The 12,768-nt window shown below is 39.9% G+C and overlaps 1 protein-coding gene across 3 annotated transcripts in view; it reads left to right on the forward strand.

The window, feature by feature from the left end:
• The window catches only part of HECW1 (HECT, C2 and WW domain containing E3 ubiquitin protein ligase 1), a 444,141-nt gene that overhangs the window by 114,086 nt on the left and 317,287 nt on the right, over positions 1-12,768 (forward strand). The gene's annotated exons all lie outside the window — the stretch shown is intronic.

Below are 12,768 nucleotides of genomic sequence, written 5' to 3' on the forward strand. Positions count from 1 at the left end.
TGTAGTCACAGGAGTAGGGTCTGCTTGCGCACTGCCAGGCTGTGGCACTGCCTGTGTGATCTCTGGCCACAGCATGGTGGAGAGGACAAATCCACCAGAAGCATAGGGTGGGGTGGTGGTTCTAGCAAGCTTTGCATGCTGCCAGTCCTCTGTGGTAAGGACCTTGCAGTACTGAGACATGGGCAGCCTGTCTGATGCTGTGGAAACATAGAGTGGAGGGCACTATGGCAAGGCAGTGGTGCTAGCAAACTTTGCACGTGTCAGGTCCTCTTAGAAAGGGCCCTGAACCCCTAGGACTGAGAGCGTCCGTCCTGGGTGGACTGGGTTGAGGAGGTGGTGGGGAGTGGCAGGGTAGCAGCTCTAAGAAGTTTGGCAGAGTCCCACAGGCACTGGGGAGCAGGGGAAGGAAACGGCACCTTCCAGTTCCTCTATTCCTGTGGGAGTTCCCCAGCGGTCTCTATCCCTTCAGAACATGGTCTGAGACCAGTAAATACCTCTCCCTCCCATGTGCTCCAGGCGCCTTCCAAACTGCTGGTTTTAGGCTGTATTTCACAGGTTATTTGTTGTGTCATCTCTTTAAGGTTGGGAACTCCGTTTCCTCTGCCTACATTTTCTCCAGAGTTGAGACTGCTGATTTTTTAAAATTCCAGGTTTTTAGTTCTGCTGGTTGAAGGTACTCAAGAAATTTGACCCCTCTGATTTTCAAAGCCAAATGTTTTCAAAGGGATTCATCTCCCCTGCACAGGCTGCCCAGTATAGGGGGTCTTTTCTCTCCCACCTCCATGCCTAGGGCATCCCTCCCTCCTGAGGATAGTCTCACAGTCCGGTTAGTTGCCAAATGCTTCTCTGCCCTCCTACTGTCTTCAGTGTGGCCTTTTTTCTATCTTTAGTTCTGCCAATCTTCACATTATTTTCTAGATTATTTATACTGATGGGAGTGTTATCTAGTTGTATGTGTGGCATAAAGTGAGCCTAGGGTCCTCCTACTCTGCTATCTTCCCTGGAAGTCTTTGCAAAAAAAAAAAAAAAAAACTTTTGAAATTGGCAAATTTCAAACAATTGGCAAAATTGTTTTGAGGGGTACCTGGGTGGCTCAGTTGTTTAAACATCAGACTGTTGATTTTGGCTCAGGTCATGATCACAGGATCATGAGATCGAGCTCTGAGTAGGGCTCCACACTGAGCGTGGAGCCTGCTTAGGATTCCTTCTCCCCCTCTTCCTCTGCCCTTCCCCTCTCTCTTTTCTCTCTCTAAAAAAGAAGTGTCTTGAGTTTCTTCCATACTTACAGTTCTCATAAATTTTAGAAGAAAAGTAAAATTTTTAGAAAAATTAACCACTTCATCAGGATATGGGAATTTATTATGTTAGACATTTAAATATTTTTCTTTTATGCTTTAAAACTGCATTCCCTACCAATAGTAGTTATTATCTGCTTTCATAATACTAATGTTGCTTATTCACTTTTTCTCTCTAGTTTTTCCTTCCTAAATGTGTGTGTGCTTGTGTGTGTGTGTGTGTGTGTGTATAGGTGTGCACACATGTATATATTTCTCTAGTTTTTCATATATATATATTTCTAAATTTTACAGTTCCTTTTTAGTTTATCAATTATTTTTTTCTGTTTTTTCATGTTTATGTGCATATATATGTAAAATTAAAGAATGAAGTAAATTAACAAGATCGGTAATACTCTGCTTTCGTTTTGTTTTTTGTTTTGTTTTTCTAATTTTGAAAAAAAATGTAAGGACTTAAGTCTCATTTCCTTTATTTACTTTCTTATTTCATAGCAAAGAAGTTAAGTATATAGTACTAGTTACTAGTTCTGTATAGGATCTGACCTATTACAATTGGGAGGGTTAGTGTTTCTAGGAGAAAGAGTGGTGGTATTTGCCATCCTATACAGAAGTGTTTGCGTGTTTGAACCTTCAGATGGCTGAGCCAGTGAGCGCTGGCTGGGCTGAGGTCCTATTTAATGCCATAGGTTCTCCTTTTGAGTATAGTTTTGCTTGTGTTCCTTCTGTTGCCTTCTCATCATCATTAATTTCTAAAGGCTATAATTGCTATTTAAAATTCCTTTTAACCAAGAAGCTATTTAGGTTCTTAGTTTTAAATTGGTTAAGGTATTTTTAAACTTCAAATTTGCATTATTAATATCTAGCCTAGTTGCTTCATGGTCAGAGCATGTCATCCATATTCTTTCCGTAGCTTGTAATTTACCTAGTTTTTCTTTGTGGTCCGTGTATAACTAGTTTTTGTAAATGGTTCATGAATATTAGAAAACAAATCTATCCTTTGATGGCCAGGATCTTGAAGGCTTTCCTCAATAGCTTTGTTCTGGTCATGGCTGTCCCAGAGGACATGTAATGACAATGTGTGAAGATCCAGGCAGAAGAGGGTGCAGAGAGATCACCATGGTTCTTCAAATTACCTGACCCCCCAAAGGAGAGACCTTTGTCCAGTGTCTTATGGCAGTAGACTTGGGCCCTCTGTTGCCGGACTTGCAAGTCTTATGGGTCTGAATGCCATTTTGTGTGATCTGGGTTTTATGAGAGGAAATTTGAGGCTGTGACATGAAACAGGTTTTTAAAACCTTCTCAGCTGTGGCAGTAGGCAGTCCACCCTGCTTAGTTGTCAGCACTGTTGGCTTTTTCTATTTCTCCTGTGCCACAGTAAGCTCCAGATGTTGCCTCGTACTGTTCTCCAGATGCTTTGTCTATCCAGAGGTAGCAGTCTTCTAGTACATGTCCTGCTTGCCTTTGGTGGAGGGACAAATGCTGTGCAATCTTAAAGCACTCTTGGACTAACCCTAAAGGGAATATTATTTAGGACCTTGTCATAAGTGGAATTAGACGCCACTTCAATAAGTCCTCTGATTACACTTTCCCAGCCCTAGACCATGCATACTTTCTTAACAGTAGCAGCTTATTACCAATTACACTATACTAGGAAAAAATTAAAGACTCACTTTTATCTTCTCTCCATATTTTGCTTCATAGGCAATTTATGCTTGAATTCTGATCCTGAACCCAGTACCATAAATTATAATTAAGCCTCAGTTATATATGTAAAATATATTCTTGGCTCCAGCTAAATGAAGCCTTTCCCTGGGAATGCTGATAAGAAATAAGAAACATGTTTCTTCATACTCAAAATGCATGAATTCTGTTAAATAAGGTCGGTGTTGGATTACAGTTGAATGTCTGTATCAAATTAATGAGATCAGTTGCAGCTTCTTTCCATTTATAGATGAATTGTGGTGTCCTAAAGGGAAGGTATGTCTTATTCCCTCCAGAATCATTGCTTGCAAGGAAGAGAAACCTATTTGAGCAAATTCAAAAAAGGGAAAGTCGTAGAGGAGCAGTGTTGTAAAAATCATATGACAGATTCACTTGCAAAATCACAAGGGGCTTAGGTTTCTCTCCACTTCTCTTTTTGCACTATATTCCTTTGCCTGTTCATGGCCTTATGTGGCCTGAGGTTTGGATGACCTCACAGAACTAACACCTACCACTCATGTATCTTAGAACCAACAGGAAAGGAATTCTTTTTGGTCACTGACCAGCCAATTAATTGGCCCCATTTGGTGCCATGTCCATCTCTGGCAGTCAGCTCTGGCCTGGGAGTGGTGTCATTTAGGGCTGCCAGCACCTGCTCCCCGTGGGGCTGGAGAGGAAAGAATTTCCAAGAAGAGGAAATTCTGAGCTGGAAAGACAGGCGGTGAGGTTTGTGTGGTGCAGAGGGAGAGGGCCAGAAGATCACTTAGGTGTTAGGAGGCATTTTACATTCCCCTTTGGAAGAGACCTGTACAAATGACCCAACAATCTGTGTCAAAAAGGATTTTGAAGCTTTAGGAACAGAATTTTGCAGGTGAAAACTGATAGTTCATCTTGTATTTTTAACTTAAAAAAATCAATATTACAATGCTGGACCATTCAACTTCAGGTATATTTAGATCACAGGGTGAATTTTGTTCCCATGCAGCAACGTGATATGAGGCAACAGGAGAGGAATCAGGTCCTGGTTCTTCCTCATGCAGTGGCACATGGTCACCTTGAGAGCCTGTTCTTGACTCCTCTAGAATTCAGGTTGCTTTTTCCAAACAAGAAAATAAGATGTATCTTGGCTCTAAAAATGAGCAGAACTGGGCCAGAAATTCACGGGCTTCACTGTGCATAATCAGGTGTAGCTGGTGTCACAGAAGGAAGCCCTGAGACATATATATTCATGGTTAGATCCTACTTCTCTAAAGGGACGTGTGGGTGCAACATTTGGTGCCCGCTGTGGGCTTGCTGACATGTCCTGAACAAATCTGTTTTCTAAGGCCTGAGAGCACTTTTATTTTTTTTTTAAAGATTTTATTTATTTATTCATGAGAAACAGAGAGAGAGAGAGAGAGAGAGAGAGAGGGGCAGAGACACAGGCAGAGGAAGAAGCAGGCCCCACGCAGGGAGCCTGACGTGGGACTCGACCCCAGGTCTCCAGGACCAGGCCCTGGGCCAAAGGCGGTGCTAAACCGCTGAGCCAACCCGGACTGCCCCTGAGAGCACTTTTAACATGGTTTGACAGGTCCCTTATCAAATAACGTAGTTATCTGTTAATTACCTGTGCTTTAAAGCTCAGGGACTTCAGAGAGATGGTTGCCAGGGTCCCATCTCATGTGCATAGACAAAAGTAATGGTACATAGTACCACATTAGAGGTTTGGGGGGATTTTGTGGTTTCTGATGCTGATTTTCCAAGGTTATTTTATATTTTGATCTCTTTAGGCCAAGGATGACACATGTGCCACTCAGTCAGAGAAGATACTTGAATTAAAGCCTATTTAACCTTCCTAACATTGGTTAGAATCATTACTTTTTTCCCTCTTACCATCTGTGTCTCTTGAAAGCCCTAATGCCAAGCCTCGTGTATAGTAACTGCTCAGTCAGTACCTCTTAAACGAAATCTCTGAAGAACTAGCTTTTAATAGTTGAGTTGACCACATTTTTTTTAAATCATAGATAGTAATGTTAGTTGACTTTTGACTGAATGACTTTTGATGAATGATTATGTAGTGTAGATTCTTGCTTCTCAAAGTGTGGTCCTTGGACTAGATCACGTGCTCACTTGGGAAACTGATAGCAATGCTGAGTTCAGGCCCCCACCCAGACCTCCTGAATCAGAATGTGTATTTTAACAATGTCTGTGGGAAATTCATGTCATTCAGGCTTATAAAGCTCACTCTGGACCATGTTTCTCAAGCCTCGTGGCAATTAGATTCCCAGAAAAATTAGGTCAAAATTTCTGTGGGTGCAAAGCAGGCTTCAGTATCTTTCAGAACTCCCCAGGAAAACCACAGAAGTAGCTCACTATAACTCTAGAGGAAGTAGACCTCGTCATTTTGGATAATCTGGGCTTTTTTTCTCTTTAGATTTTAAATTTTATTTTAATTCTAGTACAATAGAGTGATTCAACAATTCTATACATTACTCAGTCCTCATCACCATAAGTATACTCGTCATCTTCACCTATTTCATGCATACCCCACCGACCTCCCCGCTCCCTGTAACAATCAGTTTCTTCTCTATTTTTAAGAGTCATTTTTTGTTTTTGTCTCTTTCTTCTTTGCTCATTTGTTTTTCTTAAATTCCACATATGAATGTAATCGTATGGTATTCGTCTCTCTCTGACTGACTTATTTCACTTAGCGTTATAACATCTAGGTCCATCCGTGTCTTAGCAAATGGCAAGATTTCATTCCTTTCTGTGGCTAATATTTCAGTGTGTGTGTGTGTGTGTGTGTGTACCAAATCTTCTTTATCCATTCTTCTATTGATGGATGCTTGAGTTGCTTTCATAATTTGGTTATTATAAATGATGATGCAAAAAACATAGGGGTAACATATATCTTTTTGAATTAGTGTTTTTGTGTTCTTTGGGTAAATACCCAGTAGTGGACATACCAGATCATGTGGTAATTCTGATATTAATTTTTGAGGACCCTCCATCCTATTTTTCACATTGGCTACACTCATTGGCATTCCCACCAACAGTGCACAAGGTTCCTTTTTCTCCACATCCTTGCCAACACTTGTTATGCTTTTGGTTTTAGCCATTCTGACCTCACTGTGGGTTTTGATCTGTATTTCTCTGATCATGAGTAATGTTGAGCATCTTTTCATGTGTGTTGACCATGCATATGTCTTCTTTGGAGAAATGTCTGTTCATGTCTTCTGCCCATTCTTAATTGGATCATTTGTTTTTTGGTGTTGAGTTGTGTAAGCTCTTTATATATTTCGGATGCTAACCTTGTACTGGATATGTAATTTGCAAATATCTTCTATTCCATAGATTGCCTTTTAGTTTTGTTGTTTCCTTTGTTGTGCAGAAGCTTTATTTTGATGTAGACCCAATAGTTTATTTTTGCTTTTGTTTCCCTTGCCTCAGAAGACACATCTAGAAAAATGTTCCTTCAACCAATGTCACGGACATTACTGCCTATGCTTTCTTCTAGGGTTTTTATGGTTTCAGGTCTCACATTCAGGTCTTCAATCCATTTTGAGTTTATTTTTATGTATAGTGCAATAAAATGGTCCAGTTTTATTTTGCACCCAGCTGGACAATCTGGGTTTTCACTCTGAAAGTCAGATGCCACAGTCATAAACTGAGTCACCTTTCCTTCCAATAAAATCTAGTTCTATCTCTGCATCTTGCACGTCTTGCAAAAGTAGAATATTCATTTCTGGAAGATACTTTGTGTCCGAAGAGATTGCATTTGAGCCATTTTTAATGTAGGATCAGCTATTTTCAAAATGTGGACATTGAAGACAATGGTTGAAGTACTTTGAAGAACCTCACAAGACACTTGCAAGGTCAGATCCTTTAATAATATTTTCTTCTGCTGCTACCACTGAATTAGTCTGGAGAAATTGTTTATCTTATATAAAAAGCCAAGTTCAGTAGGGGGCAACTTGCACAGATGCTTCAGTTTATGGAATTAATCTGGAAACCTATTTTGTGTGAGCTTTGTGACCTGTGGTTTATCTTCCCTTGGCCACATAATGACCTTCATGGCCATCCTGACTCCTGTGTTCCATTAGCAGGTTCTTCTTTTTTCTGCACTCTGGGATGCAGGCCTCTTTGGCCTCCTGTCTTCTCTATTCTCACTGCCCTGGGGGTTCCGTCTATTCTGAAGACTTTCAGTTTCACCTGTGTACTGATGACTTGTGAATTTGTGTTTTCACTCCATGTCTCTCCTTTGAATGCCACACTTGTATTGCTTTCTTCACCTGGATGTCTCATAAACATTTGAAACATAAAATCTCCAAAACTGAACTCCTGTTTTTTTTCCCCAGGCCCTGCTCCACCCCTTCCCTATCTCAGTTCATGGCAAGTCTATCTTCCCAGTTGGCTCAGGTCAAACAATGGTGTCCTCCTTCTCTTTCACTCACATTTCACAGCCAATCTGGCAGCAGATTCTTTTCTTCTATCTTTGATGCACATCTAGAATCCAGCAACAACTTCTCACCACCATCCTAGTCTAAATCACCAACATTTCTCACTAGAATTATTGCAAAAACTCCTAATTTGTCTTCTTGCTTTTTCTCTTGGTCACTTCACACCCTGAAAGAGCCCATTAAAACCTCTGCTCAAATCCTTTCAATGGCTTCCTATCTCTTAGGAGCAAAAATCAAAGGACGTAGGAGATGTTATGTAGGTGGCCTCACTCCTTCCCTCCCCGTCCACATCTCCACCTCCCTCCCCATTCTCTGCTCCTGCTTTCCTCCATTGTGCTAGGCATGTCCCTTCCTGTAGCATTTGGCATTTTTTTTTTAAGATTTTATTTGTTTATTTGATAGAGTGAATAAGAAAGAGAGAGAGAGAGTAAGCGAGCATAAGTCAGGCAAGAGGCAGAGGAAGAGGGATAAGCAGACTCCTCACTGAGCAGGGAGCCAACCTTCAGGCTCAATTCCAGGACCCTGAGATCATGACCTAAAGTGAAGGCAGACGCTTAACTGACTGAGCCACAAAAGCACCCTTAAGCTTTGGCTTTTGCTATTCCTCTGCCTGGAAATTTCTTCCCCCAGATAACCACATATCTCCTCCTCTCTCTCCTTTACATCCATTTTGTCCTGTCATCCCTCCTATGATTCAGCACAATTTCCAACCTCCCAGTGCTCCCAGTGCTCATCCCATTCTGATCCTGATTTTCCCCAAAGCTACATCACTTTCCCCTTCACTACATAACTCATTCATTTTTGTTCATCATCTCTCTTCTCGGTCTAAATATAAGCTCCAAGATAGTAGAAAAAGACATTTCAACTGTTTTATCCACTGTTGTGTTTACTAGTGCCTAGAAAAGGCACGTAAAATGAATGAATAGATATATTTGCTCTTCCAAAGAATATTGAACCCCATATAATGTAAAACATCATGTGTTTGTCACCCAGTGCTTCCCAAGCCTCTGCCAGCAGCATAAATCACCAGGACATTATCTGTGGATCTCTGAGCTCAAGGCCTAGCAAGGCTCGGATGTGCAAATTAGCACAGTATAATGTGATTCTGTGCTTTATAGCTAAAAAACAAATGTCCTGGGAGTTCAGAGGGGCACCAACAATCTATCTGAGGTAGGAGATGTGGCATTGAATGTGGTGAATAGTGGGGGTCTCCAGGTAAAGGAAAAGAAAGCATCTCAGGTAGAGACAACACCATATGAAAAAGGGACACTGGTATGAAATATTTCTAGAATCCCTGAAGAGCAGGATGCAGCATGGCATGTGAATGGGAGTGGTTGGGATAATCCTAGAAAGAGGAGGAATGAGACCAGCCAGTGGAGAGTAAGTTTTCTGGACTGGCAAGTTTGGATTTGATCTTGTAGGCAGTGGGGGACTGTTAAGTGTTTTAAGCAAAGAAATGACTAGATTAAATTGATGGCAGGTAAACCCCTCTAGTGAAAGTTCGGGAAAGGATGAAGGTGAATAAAGGCCAGGCCTGTGACATTGGAGATTGGTCCAGGGCCTGGCAGTGCAGGGCGGAGGGTCCAGGGACTTACAGAGATATGAAAGCATGACTGGCCTAGTTTTAACAGTCAAAACCCTGACTAGGGAATAAAGTATTAAGCACTAGTAATAAGAGAAATATAAATTAAACCCATAGTGAGATATAGTTTCATGACCATCAGGTTAAGCACAAAAAAGGAGGCTGACCATTGCAAGTATTGGCAAGAACGTAGAAACATGAAGAACACTGATTTGGGACAATGATTGGGTTCTGCCCCTAGGGCGAGCACTATGACCCCCCTGGGAAAGTGGAGGATGAGTTGTCTTACTGTTCTAGCAAACCCATGCCTGTACTCAATCTCAGGAACCTCTCATTTTGTCATGGGTTGTGGGTGAGTGACATATTGCAAAAGAAAAAAAATGGAAACAATCTAAATGCTCATTTTTAGGAGAGTAAATAAATAAATTTTGGAATATAAAGCAATGAAATACTATAGAATGAATAAATCAGAAGTCTAGAACTATGTACTAATGTAGGTGCATATCCCAAACATAACATTGTTATTTCTAGAATGTGAGGAACTTTTTTATAAGCTAATGTGGGGATCCCTGGGTGGCGCAGCGGTTTGGCGCCTGCCTTTGGCCCAGGGCGCGATCCTGGAGACCTGGGATCGAATCCCACGTCGGGCTCCCGGTGCATGGAGCCTGCTTCTCCCTCTGCCTGTGTCTCTGCCTCTCTCTCTCTCTCTCTGTGACTATCATAAATAAATAAAAATTAAAAAAAAAAAAAAAAAGCTAATGTGAAATCATTCATGTGACCAAAAAAAAAAAAAAGGCTAGTTAAAAATCATAATAGTAGGGCAGCCCGGGTGGCTCAGTGGTTTAACGCCGCCTTCAGCCCAGGGCCTGATCCTGGGGATCCCGGATCAAGTCCCACGTCGGGCTCCCTGCATGGAGCCTGCTTCTCCCTCTGCCTGTGTCTCTGCCTCTCTCTCTCTCTCTCTGTCTCAAATAAATAAATAAATAAATAAATAAATAAATAAATAAAATCTTTTAAAAAATCCCAATAGTAGAAAATAAGAGAAAATTTTCTGTGAGATTTCTGCAACATAGAATATGCACAGGATACATGATTACTAGTTGAAGATTTGATTTGAATTATTAGATTATTTTTAGATACCTGCCTGAAAAGTCAAAATGTCATTGAACTCCATATTTTCTTCTATAAATCAAATAATAATGATAGTATGTTCTATATGAATTTAGGGAACATTGGAGTCAAAATGGAAAGAGTTTTGAATAAAAATTAAAAAGACATAAGCTGTGGCCCTTTTTCCTTATTTCTGTAGTTGTTTAGGTCACTTAAACTTTCTGAGACTTCTATTGTCTGGCATTCCCTATAAAATGAGAACAGAATTACCTGCCCTGACACTGATGTTGTGATGGTGAGGACCAAATGAAACTGTGTCGAGGAAAGGGGTTTTGTGAAATTTAAATGCCCTCCAAGCTCAATGCTATGAATTCACTGACCACATGCTTTACATTTTTATCTTACTGAGATAACAGATTTTGAAATCACATTATTACTCAATTAGCAGATCTGAAAGGACAGTAAAGCACCCTGAATTTTCTATTCACAGACCAAAACTATTAATATCTGTGTTACTTCAGGTCCTCTGAGCAGCAGGTACAAGATGGCATTAGCCATGCAGGGGATTGGTTAGGAGAAGCCCTTGGAAGGGGAGATGGGAAGGGAGCTTGTAGGTCTGAGAGATGGAGCAAGGCTGTCCAGGTCCTTCCCATTCCTGGGAATGGGACCACCATGGCTTCCCTGCCACACCCAGCCCTTGGCAGGAGTCGCCTGTGACAGGTCATGGGTTCCAGAGCACAGGGCTGGGCCCATCTCCAACAGTCAGAAATCTGACTTACATTTTTAGGGCTACCACAGTGTCATCAAAATGTGTTATCATATTTTATGTTTGATGACCATGATTGCCATTATACATAGTAAAATGACTTACTAGAGCATATATTCATCCAGATAATATAAAATGGAAATTAATGGCTATTTCAAACTAATGGGCAGTGTCCTGCTTTGTTAAATATATTTCTGTCACTGTCAGAAACAATATAAAATTGACCACCATTTTTAGTGATTATTTAACATTGATCTGGAGTTCTGGCTAATGAAAGGAGATATAGAACAAGAGCAACATAGATGGCTATTGTGAGGTTTAGAAAAAAAATGGTAAATATTTTTAGGGATATGATGGTATGCTTGTAAAATGGAAGAGAAATAGCTAGTTAATTGAATAAGATGGTTCACAAAATTAACAATATTCAGAATATAAAATTTAAAAGTAATTTAAAAAGCATCCTATTCACAGTGGTAATGAAAACAAAATATCCATATGTAATTATTAAGTGCAAAAAATATGTAAATAAAACTGCAAAGCTTTACTAAGAAACAAAAGATTTAAATTAATCCATAGACACTCCATGTTCTTTCAGGAGAAAACTGGATATTGCAAAGTTAAGGATATGTTTCCTAGTAATTCATTTATAGGGTACAGTGTTATAATCAAAATATACTCCATTTTCCTATTAATTAAAATTTTTTGATTAACTTACATTAATAAGATTATCCTAAAGTATTCTGAAAGAATAAGGAGGCCAGAAGAGAAACAATTAGGGGACAAAGGAGAAAGAATGAAGAAAGGTTAACATTACCATCGTCAAAAGTACAGTAGTGAATGCAAAGTGGTCTTGACTATGAAAACAACAATAGATTTATGGAACTTCAGAATAAGAATAAATTCTAGCACATGGAAATTCTGCTACATGACCAGAGGCAGCAGGTATCAGCAAGGAAGAGAGTGATACTATTCACATGTTCCCAAAAAAGTCACAGATGGACTTGAGAGCCAAGATGCCACAGCAGCGAGTTGGGTGCAAGATGAGAGAATGCAGAGCTTCCTAAGATAACATGTGAGAAGGAGGCAGGAAGAAAAAGTTTGACTACATAAAATTGGAGATCTTCCAGTCATATCCAAGTACGCAAAATTAAAAAGCAAATAGTACATTGGGAAAATACTTGCAACAGGCATGTTGGACAAAAGCTTAATATTTTAGGGTGCATAGAACTCATACTTAAGTAAAAAAAAATACTAAGCTTCTGCAGATAAACACTCAAAGCGCAAGGTCAGTTAACAAAAGAACAATAGGAGTGAAGGTTGAAGGTTGAAGATGTACAGTCAAGAACCATAATAATCAGTGAAAATAATCAATGTTGCTGAGTTTTGGGGGAGAACACCACTTGCATGGATTGCTACTTGGTGTATAAATCCGTATAAGGCCTTTTGTGTAAGATCACTTGGCAATATGGATCTTATAGCCTTCGACTCAGCCACACTCATTCAGGCCATTATATTTCCTAAAGAAATAAAAGAAAATGCAGAAAATACTTTGTGTTCATGCAAAGAGATTAGTACTACCATTATCAGAGAGCAGAGATATAAACCACTTGAGGGTTTAAAATAAAGCACAATGAACCAAATTACATCACATTTCTAAAGGGCACCCATTAAGATTTATTTGGGAAAATAATTTTTTAACGACATTGGAAATGCTTGCTTTCATTGAAAAATTGGATTGTAAAATTATATATACAATGTGTCTTCAGATAAAGTAAAAGGGAAAAAGTGATGGCAAAGAATATAGCAAATTGAGAAGGGGTCAGGAAGAAAAAGCTGGACTACATAAAATTGGAGATTCTCCATTCATATCCAAAT

Source organism: Vulpes vulpes, chromosome 5, assembly GCF_048418805.1.
Source record: "Vulpes vulpes isolate BD-2025 chromosome 5, VulVul3, whole genome shotgun sequence".
Lineage (NCBI taxonomy): Eukaryota > Metazoa > Chordata > Mammalia > Carnivora > Canidae > Vulpes > Vulpes vulpes.